At 39.2% G+C, this 26,474-nt stretch overlaps 1 protein-coding gene across 1 annotated transcript in view; it reads right to left on the reverse strand.

Moving 5' to 3' along the window:
• GRXCR1 (glutaredoxin and cysteine rich domain containing 1) overlaps positions 1-26,244 on the reverse strand; it is a 212,683-nt gene extending 186,439 nt beyond the window's left edge. Inside the window, exon 1 of the transcript XR_002480977.1 lies at positions 26,215-26,244. The gene's annotated coding sequence lies outside the window, so the exon portion shown is untranslated. The remainder of the gene's footprint in view (positions 1-26,214) is intronic.
• Between the last annotated feature and the right edge of the window lie 230 nt (positions 26,245-26,474).

Raw genomic sequence — 26,474 nt, forward strand, 5'->3', positions numbered from 1 at the left:
ACCATGAGAGACGATGGACTCTGAGAAACAAACTGAGGGTTCTAGAGGGGAGGGGGGTGGGGGGATGGGTTAGCCTGGTGGTGGGTACTGAGGAGGGCACATTCTGCATGGAGCACTGGGTGTTATGCACAAACAATGAATCATGGAACACTTCATCTAAAACTAATGATGTAATGTATGGGGATTAACATAACAATAAAATAAATAAATAAATAAATAAAAGAAAGAACCATCTAGAAACCTAATGGCAAAGTCTAAGGGCTGGGTGTATCTATACATATAAATGTACCTCTGGGGCACCTGGGTGACTCAGTCGGTTAAGTGTCTGACTCTTGATTTCAGCTCATGTGAAGATCTCAGGGTCCTGAGATCATGCTCCGCATGGGCTCCAGGCTCAGTGGGGAGTCTGCTTAAGATTCTTTCTCCCTCTGCCCCTCCCCCGCTCATGCTCTCTCCCTAATAAATAAATAAATAAAACTTAAAAAAAATAAACGTACATTTATACATAGAAGTTTTTCAGCTAACAAGACTTGATAAACACCTCAATTTCCACCTACCCCCATAGGCTTCAAATACTTCTCTCATTGTGCTTATTCTTTCTTCAGATCTAGCAACTACAGTGGATTCCAGACAGCTCAAAACAAAGGCAGGGCCTCACCTCTGGAAGACCATGACTACATTTTACATACGTGTGGGGTCAGGGATATGTCAAAAGCCAGAATCTTTCAGAAGATCATGTTGGAAAGATATTAGTGACTCAAGTACTTCTACACACTAAACATCTGAGCCACACAAGTGGTTTTTTTCACATTCACCATGTGGCAAAGTTTTTTCTTTTTCTCTTTCTTTTTTGTTGTTGTTAACATAAAAGGGAAGTGTCGGCACCTAAATTGCTCAGTACAGCTCCCATCTTGTCTACCCTCCATGGGTCCCTGCCTCCCTCTTTATTTACCTTGACATGAGAACCTTTCTTCTTGCCAAAGAGGCAGTTGAGGTGGAAATGCTAACTTATTTTTGTGTCATCACTCTGAAAACTAACAAAGGAACCAAATTACCCAAGGAACATCATAAAATCAAAAAGGCACTATCATAAATATACCTGTCCAGATAAAACTTTGAACTGGTTTTTTCACTTGTCTCCAGAAAATGGCCAAAGGTTATATTTTGTCATAACAGCCTTGGATGTCAGAAGATATCCTTAAACCATAAACACGACCATATACATCTACAGATACAAACACACACACACACACACACACACACACACCCCATATGTGGAAAGTTTAAAGAGCAAACCAAAAGTCAAGATGGATCAGGCCCTGGTTGGTACCATGGTCACATATCAGGGATCATGTGCTTGTAAGAACAAAATGGTCACCAGAATTTAGGAGTAAGGCTAGCATTATAAACAAAAGGCCCAGGGTCAGGCAAGCCAAAGGCATTTCCTTCTAGGTCAATCACCAACCAATTTCAGGGGCACTGTGACTAGCCTCTGAAAGGCTGTAACAAGAGTTCATAGCTGGTCTTGGCAAGTAGGATCTTGCCCAGAGCAGGAAATACATTTTCTTCTGGTGAGTCCAGGAAAGGATACCTGAGGAGTGGAGCCAGTTCAAGAACCTGGTAGCATTTTCCACTCCAAGACAAGTCTGTCCTGTCTGAGCCCAGATCAGCTCCCCTGTTAGCTAATGAGATTTCCTTTTATATATCAATTGATATATATATATATATCAATTTAGTAAATAAATAAATATAAAAGATGAGACAAAACCAGTCACCACTTCAGAATAGGGTCAAGTATAAGGAAATATGGAGTATTTCATTGTGAGAGGTAACCGTGATTCACGTCAAGCTGGTCCTAAAACTCCATGGTAATAGCCAGGACCTCATGGATTTTAACAATTCTTTGCGAAGTGAACTGGCATGATTCTTTTTTCAACTTCTGTTAAGAGCTTAGGCTCTGGCCTAAGATGGTTCAACATGAGTTCTAGAGTGAGTTCGACTAATTCTAAGCTCTGCCACTTGATCATGTCACTTAACCTGTTTAATGCTGTTTTCTCATCTCTCCGGTGGAAATAGGAACAGGATTTACTTCACATGTTTGTTGGGAGGATTAAATAAGACAGACCCTGGGACTGGCCTGGCACACAGTAAGCCTTCAGTAAAAGTCAGCTACCATAATTAGCATCATCATCATTATTATTCTCATTCTGTTACTATAAAAGTAACTTTCTCCCTGGTAAAAGCCAACAGTGTCCTACATACCAGAGGACTTTGGCAAATCTGTTATTACCTTTCTCTCCTTCCCTTTGACCTCTCTCCTTCTTCATTGGATTTTCCAGCAGCATTTAGTCATGTGTTACTATTTGCCTTCTTTCACAAAGCTCCCCCTGATTTCACACCCTCTCCTAGTTAGCTGCTTTTCCCTGCCTTGCTTGAAAAAAAAAGCTTGAAATAGTTGTCTGCACATGGGGTCTAACTTCCGTTTTGACGTCAACCCACCCCACAATGACTTTGGCCCCTACAGTTACCTCCATGTTTGCCAACTCCAGCAGACACTTTTCAATCCCCATATAACTAGAACTCTTAGTCACATTCAATATCGCTTACTACCCACTTACTGAAACATGCTGGGTTTTATTTTTTCTTCAACATTTTTGTGACTATTAGAGTTCCTCTTTGTTCAGTCCCCAGGCCTTTTTGGTTCTTTTTCCACCTCTCCATCAGTGATCATGTCCAATCCCATGGCTCTTCATATTTTCAGCTAAAATCTCTTCATGCATATAAGCAACTATATATCCTGACTTCTCCCCTTGGAGTCTTCCAGACATCTAGATTTACCATAGCTAAAATGAACTCCTGATACGTATACACATGGTCCTAAATATTCTCTTTCTCAAATCACTGCATTTCCATAAATCAACACCCATGTATTTGCTTGTTGAAACCAATGTCATTCATGATATTTCCCACCCTTTTATCCCCCACATCTAATCCATTGTCCATTCCTATGAATTGTCTCTCTAAAATAGTGGTCGTCAATTAGGGGAGATTTTGTCCCCAGGGGAGATTTGATAAGGAATACCTGCCTGTCTGAAAACAGTTTTGGTTTTTACAACAGGGGGAGCAGAGAGTGCCACTCGCAGAGGAAGAGGCCAGGGAGGCTGCTAAATATCCTACAATCAACTGGGAAGTCCCACAACAAAGAATTATCTGGCCCCAAATGGGTCAATAGGCTTAAGGTTTACAACTCTGCTCTTAAATACGTCCTGAATGTGTCCAGTTCTCTCCGGCTCCATTGGCAGCACCTGGTCTAACTCATGACCCCTCCTGGCTCTACTCTTTCAGTGGCCTCCCAGGTGGTCTCTCACCTCCTTTTGTCCCCCACTCCCTCCTCCTTTTCTCCATACAGCAGCCAGAGCCACCTCTTTAAGATGTGAATATGATCCTACTAAAACTCTACCACCACTCTAACACCTTTCGATAGCTTCCCCACCGCGCCTAGAAGAACAGCCCAACTTCTAAACAAGTCCTGGGTCTTCCCCCACCTTTCCAACTTCACCTTTCCCATCACTCTCCCATCACTCAGCAAACTATGCTTCTTCCTTTCCCTAATACACCTAGCCCTCTGCCTCCTCTGGGATTTTGCCTAGAATTTTCTTCCTCCCATTTTTTGCCTATCCAAGCCCTACCCAGCATTTATATGCCCATATAAATACCACTTCACATTAAGCCTCTCCTCTAAAGTGCCATGATTTTCTCTGATAGCACTCTTTCTTAGTATTCATTGCGCTTGGGACAATTTTTACTTTTGTATACTTATTGTTTAGTGTCTGTCTCCCCAAGTAGAATATTAGTGCTGTGAGGTCAAGGAGCAGGAGAATGAGAGGAATTGTAAAAATTCCGGGATCCAGGCAGGACATGTGGTCTGAGCAGTTCAGACCAGGGGATGGAGGGATTAAAGAAATCTTCACTTACTTTCTTCATACTTTAGTTTAGGGCTCCCGCTATTTTTAGGGAGTTCCTGAGCTTCAGAATGGGGGAGGAGCATGAGTCCTGACAGTGGATGTTCATATGGGATATTATCTGACCTCATCCACATCTTTCCAGCTCTATTTTAAGTAGCCTCAGCTTCACTCTCCTACCACAGTGGTGGACATCTTTGGAGCGGTAGCATTATGGCTTGTATGAACACCCAAGAGCAATTCTATTGCTTTTCCTTTGTAATAACTTATCATGAAATATTAAATTTTATACTTTCCTTCTTAGAATGCGCATTGTTTGGGAATCTTTGCGGAGATAGTGAAAGGAATTCATATAACCTTGAGAAGCATTAGAATTATATCACAGGAAAGCAAAGAGAAAGAAGCAATCAATTTCCAGGCTTGGGAAAGGTTTTTCATGTTCAAAATATAGACTTTTTAAATCCTCATCAGAAGCAACAGTTTTGAAAGCCAAAGCTACTGATTTGCACTTTTATTTTGAAAGCCAAAGCCACTGATAGGCGAGAGTTTTATTTTGTTGAGACAAATAAGTCGGGGGAAGAAGGCTCTTGAGTTTCAAAATGGAAGGTCGTGGGGGCAAGTAGTACATAGTTGATACCACAACAATACACCAAAACTAGAACAGGACTGCAAATCATTGATACCACAACAATACACCAAAACTAGAACAGGACTGCAAATCATTGATACCACAACAATACACCAAAACTAGAACAGGACTGCAAATCAACCGACATGAGGGGAAACTGAAGGAGTTCCCTCGGACAAAGAAAGGATTGCAAGATGGAATCAAACAAGGTGTAATTCCAGCCGAGGCCAGTAGGTCCTTAAACCCGACCAGAACTGAGGGACCATGGACAGAGAAATGGAGTCACTATTGAAAGAGACCTGAACCCAATTGGTCTCCAGCATCAGAAAGATGCTTGGGAACAGAAACAAGCCATCTAAAATGGTGGCCTTTAGGCATGTTTGGCTATTGAAATTTAAATCAATTAAAACTAAATAAAATTAAGAGTTCATGTCCTCAAATTTCAAGTGCTCAACAGCCACATGTAGCTAGGGGCTCCTGTACTGGACAGCATAGAAATATTTCTATGATCGTATAAACTTCTATTGGACAACACTGTTACACATCTGTGGTCATGCTCAGGTGCTCCCCTAATGTTGTAGAGCCCAGGGCAAAAGAAGGCACATACTGCTGTCTAAATATTTAAAATGTATAGGTCAGAGGCACCTGGGTCGCTCAGTCAGTTGGGTGTCCAGCTCTTATTTCAGCTCGGGTCATGATCTTGGGATCCTGGGATTGGGCCTGCGAAGGGCTCCGTGCTCAGTGGGGAGTCGGCTTGGATTCTCTCTCTCCCTCTGTCCCTGCCCCTCCCTTACCTCCACTCGCACACATGCTCTCTCTAAAATAAATAAGTAAATCTTAAAAAAAAAAATAGAACATATAGATCAAAGTAACAAATTGTTGAAAAAACTTCTGTTTTTCCCTCCTACTTTGACAAATACTCATCACTACCTGGAATTCTAAGTGCCAAGTTAGAGTCTCAGACTCCTCTGAGTTCCACATTGACTGAAATGTGACGGCACAGAGAGCGCCAGCCCCTGGCCCTCAGCCCCGACTCCTTATGTCCCTCACAGCTGCATGTGACACCGAGAAGAGCCTTATATACACACGGACATCCCTGAACATTCGAATCATTGCACCCATGGAAGCCGAAGCCTAAGGGTGCAGACATACGTGTAGCACGGCACACCCTAAGGACGAAGAATCCAGAAAAGAGTCCTCTGTCAGTCCCTGGAAACAGGATTAGGGCTTTTTAGATCCCTGCATCCCAAGTGCACAGAACTGAATCCACACAGGCGAGGGGAGGATGCCGGCTCCTGGTGGCCATGTTCTCTCAAGCCTGCACTCTATTTCATGAAGAGTCATCGCTGGAAAGGGCCAGACCAGGGTACTCTCTGGGGAAGAACCCAAGACTCTATCATCTCACTCAGTTAGTCTGCTTACACAATGTATTGCTATGTCATACTTTGTTCATTTTTTGTCTCCTTGTCACTAAGAAGAGGAGAACTTGATTTAACTTGCTCCCTAAAGTATCTCCTTAAGTTTAGAAAAGCTCCAGGCGCAGAGTGGATGCTCAATAAACTTTGCTGTACTATTAAATTAATAAGTTTAAGAGAAGATTCTAATGTCATCTTTGTAATGGAGCCACGTTGGCTGTTCTTATCATCTGGTGAGGGTGTTCACAGGTGAGAGTAGCCATTTAACCATTGCAAGCATAACATCTGTGGAATCCCAGGCAGAAGTGATGTCCATCTACAGCTCAGACTTTGCTAAACCTAATCGACCGTCTCAGGTGGACACATTCTCCTTTGAAATGACCCAAGAGAATCACAAAGCACCCAAAATAGGAAATGGGGTCCTTGTCATTAAAAAAAATGGTGATGAATGAAAGAAAAAACTCTAATATCTGTGCTTGGGAGAGATTAGGCCAGGGTGAAATACAACCACATTATACCTCTTGCTTTACACTTCCACACACACCACAACTCAAGGTCTAATACCATCTGTGAAATAATGTATTGGTTCCATTGATAATTGCTAGTGGCCATGATGAGCAGTATTTTATACATATCCATCAGGTCTGGACCAATTATAGTAAAATGAAAGAAATTCAGAGGGATATTTTGACTTAGTTTAGTGACTGATTACTTTAGAGTCTACTTATATAACTAATATAATTAATGGCAGCTTAGTGGATACATTTGAGTTGAGTGAAAAATTTAGTTAGCTCTTCTCTAGGGTTGGCGATAAATTTAAAAATGTCAGCTTTTCTTTTGCTGAAAGGTGTTGAGGGAACCCTGAACAATCCACAGTACTTTGCGTTCTCTATCAAGTGAAAGGACAAGTATATACCACTTCCCATAGCACAGTTTCTCAAATGCCAATGTGAAAAATACCCTTTTCTTTTAAAATTTCATTCAAGGCTAGTTAATAACAAGGCCCCCAGTCAAAGCCCAGCAGAGCAATCAGCTGTGACTGTGTCCTTTGTCACAGCATTGAAAATGTGCCAAATACAGAAAGTTCCTCTCTGAGTCTAAATGCTCCCAGGGCATGTCAGGACTACTAAGTCAAATCAGCACATTACCAAAATGAAAGTCCAATCATGGTCCCCTAGTTCTAGAATGGACGGCAAAATAGTAGGGATTCCTGGGCTCCTCGACCCAACCCTAGAGGAATACAGAAGCAAGAGGGCAGTATGGGGTTACAGGAATTAATACACACAGAAAACACATACATTCATGAAAATCCTGGGGAACCGAAGCTTTTTCTAACTGGAGTAGGTGTGGGAGGTTGATGACTGATGACAGCCTGTAGCCAATGAGAACCAAAACCAGCAGCAGGAGGAGAAAGGCCTGAGCTCTAGCCTCCTCTCCCTACAATAGTCTGGAATGGTCATAGCCTGGCCTTTCACTATAGAAATTAGCAACATGAGTTTAAGTCACCCCGGTGAAGGCATTGCAGAATTTCTGCTAGGGTAAACACTAGATGAAAATATATGGCCTATCTGGCCAAACTGGGAAACCAACTTCTCCAACCCTTTTCCCTCAAGCCCCTAAACTGGTAACTTCCAACCTAAAGATACTGTGTTCTTCCAAAGCTGCTTCTCTTTATTAGTTTTTAAAAAATGGTTGTGGGGGTGCTACCTGGGTGGCTCAGTTGGTGAAGCACCCAGCTCTTGGTTTTGGCTGTCATAATCTCAGGGTCATGAGATCGAGCCCCACCTCTAGCTCCACGCTCAGTGCGCAGTCTGCTTAGCCCTCTCCTTCCCCTTCTGCCTCCCCTCGCCCCGCCACTGCCTGCTTGCTTGCGTACTCTCTCCCTAAAATAAATAAATAAAATCTTTTTAAAAATTAAAAAATTTTTAAAAATTTTGATCTAGCATATACTTTTATTGAAATATATAACATTGTGTCAATTTAAGGTGTACATGTTAATTTGATACCTATTGTAATATGATTGCCATTGTAGCTATAATTAGCACCTCTATCACATCACATAATAATCATCTCTTTTTAGTGGTTGAAATAATTAGGATTTAATCTTTTAGCAAGTGTGATGGTTATAATACAATATTATTGTCTATGTTCACTTTACTGTGCATTAGATTTCTAGGACTTACTACTTGGTGCAAGTCTGTACTCTTAAAACATCTGTCCTATGCCCTGTCTCCACCCCCCACCCCCCCACCCCCCACCCTCCTCCCGCCAATCCCCTGGCAACCACCATATAACTCTGTTTTTATGACTTTGGCTTTTTTAGATTGCACATATAATGATATCATATGATATTTGTCTTTCTCCACCTGACTTACCTCACTTAGCATAATGTCTCTTTATTAATTATTTTCTTTACTAATTTAAAGGTACAACTCTTTTTTCTAAGATTTTATTTACTTATTCGAGAAAGAGACAGTGAGTGAGAGAGAGAGCACAAGCCAGGGGCAGAGGGAGAGGGAGAAGCAGACTCCCTGCTGAACAGGGAGCCCGATGCGAGACTCGATCCCAGAACCCTGGGATCATGACCTGAGCCAAAGGCAGACGTTTAACCAACTGAGCCGCCCAGGTGTCCCAAAGTACAACTCTTGAGTTGCTTGGTGGAGTGGTAGCAAATGAAGAGATATCAGCAGTAGTGTTTGGTACCTGGAGATCATATACTCCCCTCTCCTTAAACTCACCTACAAGATCCTAGGTGAGGGTCTATTCTCCGGCGCTTTCCCATACACATTCCTAGATCCAAGAAAATACGATTCCATGAGTCAAAACACAAACACAAATAAGCAAAAACAGATACTTGAGCCCTGCAACCACTGGGTGGCTCAGTTGTTAAGCGTCTGCCTTCGGCTCAGGTCATGATCCCAGGGTCCTGGGATCGAGCCCCGCATCGGGCTCCCTGCTCCGCGGGAGGCCTGCTTCTCCCTCTCCCACTCCCCCTGCTTGTGTTCCCTCTCTCGCTGTGCCTCTCTCTGTCAAATAAATAAATAAAATCTTTAAAAAAAAAAAAAGAACATTAAGCTGAACCACATATGTTATCTGAAGCAGAATTACTGGAAATATGGGCCAAAAATTCAAAATAAGCCTAAGAAAATAGAGAAGATATTACTAACATGGAGCAGTAATGTGAAATTATGATGAAGAAACAAAGAGAAATATTAGATTTGAAATATATAGCTAAAAAAAAGAACACAATAAATAAGTTAGTTACTAAGATAAATAAGTTAAAGAATGAATTAGTGAGCTATACAAAAAAATGAACTCTCAGAAGACAGCAAAAAAAGATTTAAAAGTTACATATATATGGGTGTATATATATATATATATGATACGTATATCATATATATATGATAACGTAGATAGTAGAGTTCCTATAGAGAAAAAAATGCATAAAAGTAAAATTTGAAGAAACAAAAAGGGTAAAATTGCCAGAATTCAAGAAAGAAAAGACTTCAGAATGAAAAGGGGCATAAATTCATAGGTTTTTAAACAGGAGAGATAAGGACTAATCCATACCTAAGTGCATTTTTATTAAAACAAAGGCTATCAAAGGACATAGTAAGGGAAAATAAGAAAAGCCTACAAAGGGCAAGAGTGACTCCCCTACAAAAGAGAATCAGACTGGCATCTGACTTCTCAAACAACACCCCGAATGCAAAAATTCAACACAATTGTCTTGTGAAGGTAAAGAAGGAAAAGAACTTTCCTTTTAGAATTTTCTGTGCAACCAAATTATAAATCAAACATGAGAGCACGATAAAAAGTGTTCTTGGGCACTGAAGGCCTCAGATGGTTTACCACACTAAGATCTACAGTAAAAACATTGTTCACAGAAACAATAACAGCAGTGGGAGGACAGTCACAGGGTGTGCTGTTGCAGGAGATACAGAAAGGCGGTGAGATCTTCTGGTAATTGTACTAGGTTGAATAGTGCCCCAAAACAATTCACGCTTACCCAGAACCTCACAACGTAATCGTATTTGGAAGTAGGGTCTTTGCAGATGTAATTAGTTGAGATGAGGTCATACCAGATCAGGATGGTCCCTAAAGCCAATAGGACTGATACCCTTATAAGAAGAGCAGGGGATACACAGAGCACCCACACACAGGGAAGATGGCCAGGGAAGACAAAGGTAGAAAATGGAGTGATACTGTTAAAAGCCAAAGAACGTCAAGGATTGCCAGAGGCCACAAGAAGCTAGGAGAGAGGCAGGGAGAGAGCCTGGCTCTCTGACACCTTGATTTCAGACTTTCTAGCCTCTGAAACTGTGAAAGGATATATTTCTGTTATTTAAGAGACCCAGATTGTCGAAATTTGTTACGGCAGCCCTGGAAACTGATATTGTAATATTTATTATTATCTTAAAAAAAGTGGGAGAGGAGTACTCTAGGACCAAGATGGTAAGCACTCTGTTGATTTTAATGTGTTTGCTTTGAAAAAGCCCAAAGGTACCCAGGTCCCTTGGATTAGTATAACTTTGCTTACAAAATCAGACTGTATAAAATAAAAGAAAATTAAAAGATCATTTAACTGATGGCAAAAAAAATTATATTATACTTATAAGCACTTACATAGGTTTTATTAGGTGTCAGGCACTCATCTAAATGCTGAACATATGTAATTCAGACAATTCTTTGACTATTATCTCCATTTTACTAGTAAGGAATTTAGGCAGAGAAAGGTTATGTGGCTTACTCAAGGTCATACAGCTAGCTAGCTAAAACAAAAAGTTCACATTAACCTCAAATGAGGTTAATCCCAGAAATGCAAAAATAGTTATGTTGCATGAAACTCACCAATGCCATTATCTCATTAGCAAAGTAGAAAAAAAAAGTATCAATTACTTAAATGATGCAAAGAAACTTTAATAAAGTTCAGGACCTATTTTTTTTTTTTTTCAAAAAATCTTAACAGACTAACACTGGAAGGGAACTTCCTCACATTGGTAAGCATTATATATCAAAACCTTATGGGGCGCCTGGGTGGCTCAGTCGTTAAGCATCTGCCTTCGGCTCAGGTCATGATCCCAGGGTCCTGGGATCAAGCCCCGCATCGGGCTCCTTGCTTGGCAGGAAGCCTGCTTCTCCTTCTCCCACTCCCCCTGCTTGTGTTCCCTCTCTCGCTGTGTCTCTCTCTGTCAAATAAAAAAATAAAAAATCTTTAAAAAAATTAAAAAATAAAAAATAAAATAAAATAAAATATGAAACAATACCCAGTATCACAACTGATTGATATAGTTGAACTCTACAAGTCCTACCAATACTAAAAGAAAAGAAAAATAAGATAAAGAGAAACAAGGTTACTGTACATAATACTATCATCTAATAAACCACAGAATTATCACCACATAAAGCAATTAAAAAACAAGAAATTTCAGAAACTTAGCTGGATATAATAACTTAAAAAACCGATAGTACTAACTTACACCAGCCATAACCAACTAGAAAACATAACAATAGCAAAAAAGAAAGAAAAGGAAAGAAAAACCTATAAAATATCTAGAAATTAACCAAGAACACAATAACTATGGAGAAAACAAAAACTCTAATAAGGGTCATACAAGATGATTCATAAAATTAAATGGACATTTTATTCTCTTACCTAAGATGACTTAACATTACAAAGATATTCATTCTTCCTAATTATTCTACTAATCTGATGTAAGACCAATCACATTTCCAATTGGATTTTTTAAGAATTAAATAAATTTATTCTATTATTTGATAGAAGGAAGCCAACCTTATAAAAGATGGGGAAAAAAGAGGGGCAAGCTGTCAGATATTAATACTTTTAAATCACAATTTAAAAATTAAGATACTGTCACAAGAACAATCATGTTGACCAATGGAACAGAGAGAGCTCAGGGCAAAACATGTATATGGGAAATTTTATATAAGATAAAACTAGCATCACAAATTCATAGGAAAACTATGAATTATTTAGTAAAATGGTTTGGGAAAAGTGAATCTCTATTTAACCTTACATATCAAAGTAGACAACAGCAGGAATAAATATCTAAAGGTAATAAACTAGAAAGTTGGTAGAATAAAATATGTAATAGCTACAGAATTGGGGAAGGAGAAAGATTGTTTAAACAAAACTTCAAAAGCACAAAGAAAAAAATGATTACATTGTCTACATCAGAATGAAGAACTTCTGGTCAATAAAAGATACTATGGATACAGTTAATATATAGCTGAAAGAATGGAAGAAGATATTCACAAATAACAAAACCAACAAGGGATTACTGTTTAGAATATACAAGAAACTCTTAGGAATGTATAATGAAAAACAACAACCCAAACAGAAAAATGAGAAGAAATATGAATATCCAATATATAGAAGAAATCCAAGACAATTACAAAGAGATGACAAATCAAAGTGACTGGTAATTATAGCAATGGAAATTAAAATAAGTTATAGATTAGTAAAAATTAGAAAGCTGAAAAATGCTAAGCATTCGTAGCAATACTGGTAGACAGGAACTTTTGTCCATGCTGGTGAAAATAAAGACTAGTGCAGCCTTTCTGGAGAGCAACTTGGCTCTAGTCAAAATAAATATATGAACCACATGACTCAGCAGTCCTGTTCTTCAGTGTATTTCCAAAAGAAGGTCTCGCAAGGTCCCTGAAGAGATAGATGCTCAGAGTATTCATCACAGCCCTAACAATGATGCCAGAGTTTCCCATAGGTTGTGTGACCAACCGAGAAGGCAGGTGGACTTGGGCCATCTAGGCAGAACCCCACCCAAAGCTCAGTTCACTCATGACAGACTCTCCCAAATAAGAAGCTTGAAAGATGTCTTGTTTTGGCCAGAGCTGGGAGGAGGGAGAAGAAAAGAGCCAGAGCTGGACCTCATAATGAAAAGTGCAATGTTGTCATCCCCTAAAACTCATCCGAAGATTCATACATGTGTCCTAGGCGGAGTCAGTATGTATTACCTGCCACAGACAGGGCAATGATTGTAAGTTACTGGTGGTCAGAAGAGCAGCAAAAAAGGGGCATCACCACTGACCAATTAAGGCAAGAGATAACTATCTCTTTGCCCCTCCTTCCTCCTACACCAGCAAAGTGGAGGAACTGAACCTTAAAGAGAATTTGGAGAGGAGGTATCACAGAGCAATATCATACCCACCACTGCCCAAGCAACCAGAGCCAACATCAAGTCCCCTCTAGCGAGGGAAGGAAAACAAGGTAGTTGAAAAAGAGAGTCTTTATAATGCTTTTCAGCTCTATAGTGTCTTCTCTGTGTGGACCCTGCTACAGTCTGAATGTTGTGTCCCTCCAAAATGCATATGTTGAAATCCTAACCTCATAGGTGACGGTATTAAGAGATGAGATCTTCCGGGGCGCCTGGGTGGCTCAGTCGTTAAGCGTCTGCCTTCAGCTCAGGTCATGATCCCGGGGTCCTGGGATCGAGCCCCGCATCGGGCTCCCTGCTCCGCGGGAAGCCTGCTTCTCCCTCTCCCACTCCCCCTGCTTGTGTTCCCTCTCTCTGTCAAATAAATAAAATCTTTAAAAAAAAAAAGAGATGAGATCTTTGGGAGGTGATTAAGTCACCAGGTCAGAGCCCTCATGAGTAGGATTAGTGCCTTATAAAAAAAGGGCCCAGGGAACTTGCTTGTTCCTTGAGTCATGGAAGGATGCCATGAGAAATCTGCCCTTACCCAGCCATGTTGGCACCCTGATATCAAACTTCCAACCCCCAGAACTATAAGAAATAAAATCTGTTGTTTATAAGCCACTCAGTCTGTGGTATTTTGCTACAGCAGCCTGAACAAAGACAGATCCTAAAGGAAAAAGGAGGTCAGAGCCAGAGGTTAAGCTCAAGCTGGCTCAGCAGAAGCCAAAAATAGGAATTAGTTTAATTTTCCTTTATTTATATGTCATGTAACTTCAAAAATTATTTACGTCAAACAGAATAGAAACTATGTAATGTTGGTTTTCCTTCCTTCCTTTCCTTTCAAAGGACACCCCCCACCATACAACCTGAGAATCAGCATCCTTGTGTAAAGGGAATGAGCAGGGCTGGCCTGTCCAAAATTGTGTCCAATCACAGAAGATCCAGAGAGACGGGAATAAAGACTTTGCTCAGAGACCACAATACACAAGTGAGCCCTGCATCACAGCTGTCCCAGAGAGCTCTAAAACAACCAGGATGAAAGAGGAGAATTACGAGCAAGCCCTAAAGCTCCTCAAATGTCATCCATTTCCAAGTCCTGGAGGACACAATTGTTGATCTCCAGATCCCAAAATGGAAATTAATGGTTTAAAAATGATAGAGAAAACAAGGGAGTTAAAAATAAGGAAAAAACCTTACAAGGAGTACAAACTATTAAATAATGGGAAATGTTCCTTTTCATCATCCATACCTGTGTACTTAAAGACAAAATGAGTTGTGTCCAAAAAGGAGGCAGTCTTATTTCTTAGAATAATCTTAACATTTCACAGAAGCCATGAGTTATTGTTGCCAAGTCTCAAAAACATCCTTCTAACAACTCCACTGCAACAAAATTGAGCAGAATGTGTGTTTTAACCCTAATTTGTTCTTGGTTACTTAGACCTAGCCATGAGCCATCAAATGCTCGGTTTGAGATCTATGAGCCAAATATCACTTCTTATTGCCTTGTTTGTGTGTCAGACATCCAAGCTTAAATGCCCTTGGGAGTTGGTTATTAAAGTAACTATTATTACTGAAAGCAACAGAATATCCCAGTATCTTCAAATATTAACTTTTGCCCTGAAATAAGACAAGCACATGCAAATATAATAATTTGGGCCTGAGGTGTTTAACAAATACAGAAGTATGGGGAAAATATCCCAGGTATGAACAGTTAATAGTTAATTAGCCCACAATGCAGTTGCTTCTCCTATGAACAATTAAGAGTTGACAATATAACAATAAATATAAGGTCAGTTCACTCCTTTTGCCTCCAATAGAATACCCATACATGAAGGAAAATCTTGTTAAAGCCAAAGTCCTCGAAAGCAGGACTTGACTGGGTATAAAATTCTGTTCTATTTCTTTGTGTTAGTAATGAAGTTGATTGTAATTTTATTTATCACACTCATTCACAGGTTTATATCAAGGAAAGAAAATGACATTTAAGAAATTAATTGAGTGCAGTGTGAAAGATATCGTACATTTGATGTTTTTGAAAGCCTAAATATAAATAAAAATGTCTGTCAAAGCATGTTTCTGAATTTTTATAAGACTATAATTATACACACATTAATAACCCCATTAGGCAGCATGCTTTAGAAAACATTGAAGACTTAGATTATTATGATTAGCATAATAATTGGGTTGTTCATCAGGAAGAACTATGAATAATTCATTCCAATTAAGGAACTGATAGAACAGTAAATCAACCATCAGTGCCAGAGCCCAGTAAGTTATGGACAGTAGGAAATCACCAGTAAAACTAATTTTTGGGTATAAGATAATAAATTAAAATATATTAAATATTTGTTCTATTACTGGAAAAAAGCACCCAAAATTCTTTCTTGGACTTTGCATGTTTGACAGTGAGTAGATCTGCCCCAGGTATGTGATGATAAAGTGATTAAACGTTCAAGATATGAGAGGAAAATGTGCCTCTCTTCTAGATAATAAATGTCACATTGTGTTACTTCTCTCCAGCTGTACTAGGTGACTAACTTTTGAAATCAGGTGTAGGAGTAGGTATCACATGGGTTTGAAACAGCTTATGGAGAAAACAGGTGGCTACAAAACCCCTCCAGTCCATAATGCTGGTGTAAATGATTCTTCAAAAGAACAAAAGATTCTATTCCCACATTCGTTTGTCACTATATAAAATGAATGCCAACCCTCACAGGAAAAGGACAGAGACAGCTTATAAATCCTGTTGAGATCCTGGACCTCAGACTATTATTAAATATTCTGCTGTTTCTTCTGGTTTTGCCAGAAGGAAAACAGCCTAAGAACTATACTTATTTTCTGGCAGAGAGATAAAGATCAATTTGAAGATTTTATTAAAGAATCAATAATAGGATATAGGAGAAACCTGGTACATGAAGTCCTATCTAATTTATGGAAGTATTAATTTGAAATTTGGGATGTAATAGCCTTTAAATCAAAGTATATTTGTTTTTTTCTTATAACCTATAAGATTATAGTACATGGGGGCGCCTGGGTGGCTCAGTTGGTTAAGCGACTGCCTTCGGCTCAGGTCATGATCCTGGAGTCCCTGGATCGAGTCCCGCATCGGGCTCCCTGCTCGGCAGGGAGCCTGCTTCTCCCTCTGACCCTCCCCCCTCTCATGTGCTCTCTGTCTCTCTCATTCTCTCTGTCTCAAATAAATAAATAAAATCTTTAAAAAAAAAAAAAAAAAGATTATAGTACATGATCAAGTAGACTCCAATATGGAAAGACCAAATAGAACCTTATTTTAGTGTGAGAGTAACTAAAAATAAAGCATTAGGGAAGAAGTTCAAGTGAACATGGGAACCTAGGAATTGTTTTCCATGCTGACCAGAAGACACATTGGATGAATAAACATTTAGCTCTAACATGAACTGCCTGATCCTCCAATTGACTCTCTGGCCATAACTCTGACCTCAGAAATGCTACTGTTGGGGTTTAGAGTAGCAATGGTCACTGACGAGTAATCCTGTAGAATTTGCACATCAGCCAAGAAACATTGCAATTGGAAATCTCTGCACTGCAATTCTCCAAGACAGGCTACAAACCTGGGAGTCACCCCTAACTCCTTCCTCTCAACTTCCCATCTAATTGGCCTCCCAGTACTGTGGACTTATCTGCAAGCATCTTTCCATACTGTCCACAGTCATGGTTCTCAACGGTACTATGTTCATTCATGCACTGATCCTCTCTTGTTTTGATAAAATGGTCTCCTATTGGCTTTTGTGCCCTCCTCTATGCCCCACTCTGACACAAATCTGATTGCAGAAATCTATCACTTAAAACACTCCAATAATTCCTAATTTCTTTACTTACAATTTGGTGTCCACTAACTTCTCCAGCACCTGCCTTATCAACCCTGTACTTGGCAATAACCCTTACAGATCTCAGAACAGGTCATGCTCTCAAGTCTCTAAGTCTTTGCACATGGATGCTGAGATCAGCCAAACTGGAGTGTCCACCCAGCATAGCTACTACTCTAAGGCCAGATGGCATTTGATTATAAATTCGTACTTAAGCACAAGTCCTAGGGTACCATGGTACTGGGTGTGATTCTGTTTATCCTTTCTCCTTATTTCCTATTATTTGCAGTCTATTAGCAGCACTGAATTTTGTTCCTCTATGTAAAGGTAAGAGAGCTTCATCCACCCAGCCCAGCACGTAAGCCAGTCTAGGAAGAAGTCACTTGGCACAAAGGGTAGACCACAGAGGGACTGCCTGAAACCAGCAGCTAGATCTCTCTAAGTATAACCTGAACAACTATTCTGAAAAAACTTACAAAGGAACAAAATTAAGAGCCTATAGCAACTTCCATTTCTTACATTTTCATAACTTCTTGGGGCATTGAGGATAGACTTGTTCCTAACCTATGACTCCTAAATACCTACAAAAGAGGAAGCTAGCATAATTCCTCACCTTGCCTCCTCCAAAAGAAAAAAAAAAAGGAATTCTTAAAAGGACCTCAGATACTGTATAATTCTCTTTTGGCATTAGAGTGATTTAAGTGATCTATTTCCCAGAAGAACCCAGCAACAGTGGCCTACCTTATTCAAAAGGAAGCATCAATATTATGGAATTAGTGTTAATCTGGGTGTGTGATAAAGGTGTTGTGATTATTAATCAAAAAGAATCTTTATGCATTAGAGGTAAAATGTTTACAGGTGAAATCATATATGCCTGGGATTTGCTTTAAAATAACACAATGCGAGAAGGGGTAATCACAAATGAAACAAAACTGGCCATGAGTTTAATTATTTTTAAACTGAGAGATTAGTGCATGAGGGTTCATGATACAATTCTCTCTTCTTTTGGATGTTTTTTAAGTTCTATAACAAAACCTTTTTTAAAAAGAGAATCTTTACAGCTGGTTGATCCCATTTGTTTCTATAAAAGGGGAAAACCTCTACAAGACATGTCAAGGGTTTCAGATCTCCTCTAGGAGATTTTTCTGAGGGTTTCCTATAATATCATTCAGCTCCCTCTATTTGAAAAAATCTCTCCCACCCCCACCTTCCATAACTCCTATTTATTCTTCACTACTTACTGTAGAGATGCCCCTTCTTGGAAAGCCTTATCTTAATGCCATCCTCCTGCCTGTTTGTGGGAAGTGTCCCTGGAATGCTCTCCTAGCACCCCCTGCTTACTTTTATCAGGGCTGTGATCACACTACATTTTATGTATTTGCTTACTTCCCCATTTAGAATCTATAACAGAAGCCGAACTTTTTGAAGCTAGGAAACACATCTTACTTATCTTAAAAAAGGATCTTAAAGCACACACAATTTGCTTTATGTTTGGATTTTCTGACAGTTCTCCTAATTTAATGTCTGGCCTGATGAACTTTCTTACTTTGAGAATCTTCTGCATGTGGAGAGGCCAGGAATGAAAAGTCTGTTTCAAATCCCTCAAATCCTTAATCTCTTACGTGTCCTTTAAGTTATGCCTGAAAGCTGAAATGTTTCTTTTTTAACTCATCCCTCTCTTTTTGTATGATAGGCAGTAAGATGGAGCAAGGTAACACTTTCAATGTTCTGCATGGAAATCTTCTTAGCTAGATCACGGTGAAGTGGGAGAGCGAGGTTCTTGTCTCACAGAGTCGAAGAATGAATCTCGAGGACAAAGGAGAATGAGTAAAGTGATAGAGTTTTATTAAGTGAGGATATAGAAAAAGCTCTCAGGGGTTAGAGGGGTCCCGACAGGGTTGCCACTGAGGGCTTTTAGGGATGGTCTTTTATTGAAAGCTAACCAGTGGTTTCAATATATTTCAAACTATTCAATCGTTTCTACATATAACTCCAAAAGGATCCTTAAAAGATCTGGGTATTCCCTTTACCCCAATGTTTAGTTACCCAAGTAAATGATGATAAATTCCTTTGAGAAAGGACTAAGGGACTCACTACTGTATATATTTGCTATGGCATTAAAAAGCCTTTCATGATGGGAATTTGGTCTCTCCAACCGATAGGTTCTAGGGATGATAAATCACTACGGTCTAAAATCTGGGTAAGAGATCATGACTTTCCATTAAAGTCTTCTGTCCATCCTTTCTTGATCTCTTCTAATCACATCTTTTATGCAATACCCCTTTTTGGCTACCCCTATATCTTGCCCCTAGGAATACCATGTTCTATGGACCATTTCCACAGATTCCTATAAAATCCCTGTGACTTCATAATTTATAGGACCCAATGAAAAATGAAATGTGGGGCTCTTTGTTAAGTAATTAAAGAATTACAATGAAATTCAAGATGGTGACAGCATAGCATTAAACAAAGCTGGGAGCCCATTTAAGCACAACTCACACATCCATGAAGTAGCCCTGCCTTCCTGGGTCAGGTTTAGCTGACCCTCATTCCTAATTTACTGCCAATTACAGTTACTATTCCCACTTTGTTTCTGATAGTTAAATGCTGTCATCTGGCCTCTGTTATTCTGGGATTCTATCCTCTCTACTGTCACTGGGGAGCCCAGTCTTGGAGCATCTCCTACCATCAGCCCTGGACTACAGAGGAGAGCTGTTAGTGAGCTTCTCGGAGATGTTGGTGCTTCCTGCACTATTGCAATTCTCATCCTAGGGCCATTGCCAAACTTTTCCTTATCCAAAGTTGTATCCTACAATTGTTTGGTCCACTCCTAGACAAAGTCCCCAAGCACATTCAGGAGCTACAGCTAGATCAACTCCCACAGTTCCTGCTGGCATGTGTTAGGCCATCCTACTGCTGCTTTGCGTGCAATCTCTCCCTTTTCCTAGGATCTGCATTTTCCCACAGGTTTACTGAGATCTTATCTTAGATGAGTCTGGTGACAGATCGGGACAGGTCTTAAGGAGTACAAGCATTGTTCTTAAGGGCATTTGCCTTATTTGAAGTCTCTGCATAGTCTTCAAGGAAGAGGAAGGCCTTTCTACTCCAATGAGGAAAAGTGGATCATTTCCACAAGTCCTGAGGATTTAGAACATTCGGTGGGGGGAGATGAAAGTAGGTGCTTAAGTGTAACAATCCAAATATTCCATATATATAGACTTTCTATTTTTACATAGTTTAAGAATGAGAATGCATCTATATAAATTCCCAAGAAATGCTACAAAAAGATGATATGTATTTTTATGTATATATAATATATGTATTTGTGTATATATATAACATATATGGTACATATGTAAAAACATTAAAAATATCATATGATATACATGTATATAAAAGGATAAAAACTAAATTCTCACCTATTGCAAGGGACATAGAAGGGACTTTCACTTCTATACCTTTATACTGTTTATATTTTTTTCTTGGACCTTCACTGATGAGAGTTCACTAAATCACCTCCTCAGTTCATAACATATTATCATTATTTGTCCTACTAAGGTTTTCTCTTATTTATATTATTTACTAATATTTACCTATTTATTTTTATCTTCTTCTTAGTTCTTTCCCCATACTCCACAGGCAACTATTATAATGTGTTTCTACTAACATAGTGCATTGAATCATCAATCAGATTCACAAAAACCAAGTCCTACCCAGCACCAGGCTTTATTAATGATTATTCAACTTTACAAGAAAGGAGTCATATCACATCAGAACACATCTTTCTAAATCCCTTTTCCACATTGGCATGCATTTGGATTTAGCGTGACAAGCACTATGGCCAATACAAAATGGCCCAAGGAAGCCTCTTAGTTTTGTGGGTCTCTCAATCTTTATACTCTGTAGTCATGTAGCAAGAAACACTATACAATTAACTTCCATTTTTCAATCCAGCTATGGCTCATAAAGCCATGAAGTGAAGACTAATTTATAATAAATAATCAAGACACACCAGGTATATCCTGCTATAAAGATTCCTTAGATAAGAAATTGGGATATAGCACCATCTGGAAGATCTTCAATTGCCTTCTAATTAGTAAATTCCATTAATTTGATAACAAAAGGGTCTGGCTAAGGTCAGAACTAACTCAGGCAGGGAGAAAGGAACCAAGTATAGTCCTATTTATTAATCCCTTTACAGTGTTTTAAGTTTACCTAGCAAGAGCTAGCAGTCCTCACTAATTGTGGTAAAAATAACTTACTCTTGCAAATGTCCCTAAAACATATAACAATGTAAACGTCATAGGAGGATCCCTCCTAAACCAAGTAAGGAGCCCTGAAGCAAAGCTTTGTTTGCTTCACAGTAAATCTATTTGGGGTCCCACGTATATATGGGTCCAACATAAGCCTGCTATTTGGTTTATTACCATGTCTTTGTAGTTGCTTAGATTTTATCAATAAACATATATTAAATTATTGTATATATTTTTCAAACATCACTGAGGATTTCTTAAAATCTCCAATGATAATTTTTATTTTGTTTTCAATTCAAATTTTATGCAAACCGCCCCCCCCACACACACTCCCTCACCTTGCCTAATAGAAGATGAGTCCTCTGACCAGCAGGATTTCCCACCTTTGGTTGTCATTCACCTCCATGTTCTTAGAGGCATTATTCCCTCTAGTTTTCATTATCTTTATCAATGACAGAGTCTAGGTAACTAAGACATTGCTAAGAAAAACTCAGTCTACCCCCTTTCAAATTAATAAATTAGTTCATGCATTTGTTTATTCAACAAATAGTTCTTGAGTCCCTACTACGTGTTTAAATGTTATGAGTTCAACAGGAGGGAAAAAAAAAAAACATGTTAACCCTCAAAGAGTTTAATTTTTACTGTAAAGCATTCCCCTTACCAAGAAGAAACTTGAGAGTATATGGGGAATACATAAGTACTTTATTCCTGCCTCTTATGATGTAAATAATTACATGCCTCCTCCTGATAACCATTGCTGTAAATTTGTAGACAATGAAATGCATCATAGTGGTCTCATACATCAGCATTTTTAGTCTCACTGCAACTTCTACCTGGAATGCATTTCCAACATTCCTTTCTTCACCTACCTCTCACTCCGCATTCAAAATACAATTTTGATCCTGACTCTTCTCCAATCACACAATGCCTCTCTCCTGAGACCCAAAGCACCCTGAGCATCCTTGATCAAACAGTCTCTTGAAGTGATCTATTTATGTGTCCGTCCAGCCTACCAGCCTAAAATTTCCTCGAGAGCAGATACTGTATCATACTCATCTTTATATATCCAGCTCCAACCACAGTCCTTGCCACAGAGCACATAATCATTGTAATCATTAAATATTGAAGAGAAAACTCAACTAAAACAACTTCTTGGAACAGAACTTTGAGTTTATACAATCATAATCACCTCAATATGAACTCTGTGGCTAAACACAATAGTTAGCTTTTGACACAGGGAATTTGAGGAGCAGAGAAAGGACCACTGGCAATCTAGCAAAGTGGTTTTCAAACTTTGCTTTTTGGATTTAAGGTAGCGACTGTTTAGTGTTTATTTTTTGTGTACATATTTTGAGGTGACCCTTTTTTTCTAAATAAAGTATGAGCAGAAACATCAACAAAGGAAATAGCTAAAAGTGAGCGAGCTAGTTGAGATCAGAGGAAATGATGAGGAAAACAGACGTAGTGCCTTAGAACTCCTACTGCTCCTTGAAGCTCACTGTGGCAATCATCTGGAGGCAGTAAGGACTGTCCTTGGCTGGAGCACCGAACCAAATCTGATGTGCAGTGACTCTGTTCCTCCATCTCTGCTCACTGCATGATCACTTATTTCAATTTTTTGGGTTTTTTTGAGTTGGGCAAATAGATTCTGAAACTGCCAACTTCATCTCTATTCAGAAGTATCAAGTGTTCATGGCTTCCAGGATTCTGAAGTTACTACAGAATCTAAGGAGGGGGTTCTATAAGTGATATATAATTACCTGCTTCACATGTTTATTATCTTTCCTATTATTTAACATATATTGTATAAAAAGTGTTAAAGAGCAACGTTGCTCAATTTATAACATGCATATGAAGCATGTGGGATCTTGTTAAAACGAAGGTTCTGACTCAGTAAGTCAGGAGCAAAGTTGGATAGTCTACAGTTCTAACAAGCTCCCAGGTGATGCCAATGCCGCTGGGCCACAGAAGGTGCTTTGAGAAGCAATAAAGGATGCAAAACAATGGATGAGCTACAGTCTCCAACTCTCACCAAGTTCAGTCTCACAGGAGGCACAGGCCTAACTATAAGAACTCAAATACAAGGCAGCAAAGCACAAGTAATAAAGAGAATGACGAACACCAAGCAGGCCATAGTGGGAAATTTGCAACATGGGTGGTTTTCAAAATCTCACTTTAAGTGCTTTAAGTGAAAAAGAAATAAGAAAGACCTTCAAGAAATCAGTCAATAGGTCCCCAAAAAACTAAATACTTTCTCCAGATTTCTGGTCCCCTTCTGCTCATTGTCTTAGCATTAGGGAATTGGGATTTTGTTTACTATTACGAGCATAATTCTGCTTTCTCATCCCAGAGACAGCAGGAAAGGAAGATGGACCCTAGAGATAGGAAGCTGGAAAATGCTAGCTTCCTCATGGTTTCTGGAAACAGCTTCCTAGACTGGGTAAGTCACCTGACAGAGATGTCACCTTGAAGAGATAGTAAAACTATCAAGCCCCAAAACTATGCTTGTTATCAAAGAGCCTGGCCCGCTCTTATGCATAGGTGTCCAGGTGTCAAACTGAAAGGAAAGACAGACGCAGATCTGCCCACATGCACAGCCATGAACTGCTTTGGAAAATTCCACGGTGTGTGACAGGTTACTTTTCTCTACTCTCACATTTTGTTAACAGGCTAACAGCCGTACTTTCAAAGCACAGTTTTACAAACCTGGATATCTTTGTAATGAAACCATAAAATCACAGGATTGAAAGCCACGTTGATACCATCCTGTGAATGTGCATCAGGATTTCACTCTCAGAACACTGCTTCCAGGAAACAGCACAATAGCCAAACTAACCTGCAGCCAAACAGTGAGCAAACAATCCTCTTGCTGAAAGAATTGGCTCTGAATTTCATCAAGCTCTCTTTCTCAGAAAGAAAACTCTGGCTTGGCAGTGTTCCCTCATCTTTTTTTCCAAACTGATGATACTGCAGTAATGTGCTGGACTCTGTAGAAGGAAACACAGGGTATTTGGAATAACACCAGGCTTTAGACTTTGGGCAATGCCTCCTAAGTCCAAGTTTCTTATCCATAAAACAAAAGTAATAAAATCTATTACAGTGACCTGACAAGATATTGTGAAGATTTAAAGAAGCCAATGTATGTGAAAGAACCACAGAAAGTACAAAATAATGATAGTGATAACCAATATTTATTGAGTGAATACTATGTACCCGGAATTTTCTATGTATTACCTGATCTTATACTCAGAGTAATCCAGTAAGTAGGAATTACAGTCATTATTTTACAGATAAGGAAACTGAGGCTAAGAGAGTTTACATCATTAGTAAGTAGCCAAGCATAGTGCACATTTGTTATTTCTTGGTTCCCAGCATCGTCTCTTTCCCACAGCATTCCAACTTCCTTATAGGGAATTGTATCTCATTCGTTAAGAATAGTCTTCAGAGGGGCGCCTGGGCGGCTCAGTCATTAAGCGTCTGCCTTCGGCTCAGGTCATGATCCCAGGGTTCTGGGATCGAGCCCTGCATCGGGCTCCCCGCTCTGCGGGAAGCCTGCTTTTCCGTCTCCCACTCCCCCTGCTTGTGTTCCCTCTCTCACTGTGTCTCTCTCTGTCAAATAAATAAAAAAATTGTAAAAAAAAAAAAAAAAAGAATAGTCTTCATAGGTAAGAAATAGCTGACTCCATTACAAAAGGTCAAGGGCTGGATTCTTCTTTCCGCTAGACTGGTACTGGAAGAGGGACAAAATGTAGCCACTCTTTTCTGGGACTTTGATCCTTGAGGAAGTAGTGTGAGGCTTTAAAAAATGGTGAGTCCCATTCAATCAGAAGCAGCATCTTGATCTATTTCTATTTTGAGAAATTTCCTGTAGTTCTTGCTTCTTTAACTCGCCCCAAACTACAGTTTCTGCCTATGTCAGGATATGATTCTCCAATCTTCAGATTTGTTATATCTTGACAGTTTGTCAATATATTTACTTTTTGTTTAAGTTAGCCAATATTTGGGTTTTTGCAATCAAAACAAGCTAACTGATATACCAAGCCAGGATCTCAACCCACAGTAGCATAATTTCTCCATATCTGTAAGTAAAGTCCATGCATGAAACCAATTAATGATACCATCTCTTAGTAGGTCACTTCAAGTATTAAAACATACAGTGTTTCTCATTTCCAACAGCCGTATTAATCCATGACCCCCATATTAATTCATATAACTTACCTTCTAAAAATAAATGTAAAAATTATTTCTCAAGGATAATTTAGAAATTCTCTTACGTGCTATAGATTTAAGGTGAAATCACTGAGTCATTTGGGAAATTGAGCTGATAGGAACCTATGAGATCATTTTCAGCTACCTTTGTATAAATATAAATATCAATAATTTAATGAAAACAACATCTGGCAGGCTTAAACATTCTTCTTTAATTTGGTATAGGATGCAACGGCTACACGGCCTAGATGCAATGCATTATAGGTAAGTCTCACCAAATACAAACTGTAAACAAAGACTACAGAAACAAAATTTATCTTTCTGAGCTTTGTGTTTTTTCAAATTTAAGAAATCTCCAGGCTCTGCTAAGTAAGTATATTATTCCAGCAGCTTCTGGAGTAGTCTAAATGATCATCATGGACATCAAACAACAGAGAGCTTTCAAAAAGAGAAAAAGAAAAATGGTTCAGCCCCAGTTTAATTTCCTCTCTACTTTCAAAAGAACATATATTCACTGGGATGCTTGGGAAAAGAACTTTCTTCCATTCTCTTGACACTTTTTTGTTTCTGCTAGATGAAAAAAAGAAGCCATAAACTGATCTGGGCACTTAGATTTGCAGCTTTATAAAGAAGGGACTGTAAAGCCAGGCATGTTACATGTGGGAGAGGGAAAGGGAAGCACAGCAATGGGCTGCTGCATTTGTCTGGAGCTGTTACCACTCACCCCGAGGTAGGGTCAGTTCTTCAGTTCTTCCTGAAAGAAACAAAATGTAATACACATGCATCACACTGGAATATGTACATAGGACCGAATGAAATTTTCAAAATTCTCTGCCACATGCAAAAAAGCACTCACATTTGTTAAATATCATTTTCCCCACTCCAGGGTTGAAAGATTTTCATTTGGCAGGTATTTTTTGAGCACTTTGAGGGACTATGTTAAGCATGCTTTGATCTCAAATCAATACCTCACTCACTCGGAAG

The sequence above is a fragment of the Neomonachus schauinslandi genome, chromosome 2 (genome assembly GCF_002201575.2).
Source record: "Neomonachus schauinslandi chromosome 2, ASM220157v2, whole genome shotgun sequence".
In the NCBI taxonomy this organism is placed as follows: Eukaryota; Metazoa; Chordata; class Mammalia; order Carnivora; family Phocidae; genus Neomonachus; species Neomonachus schauinslandi.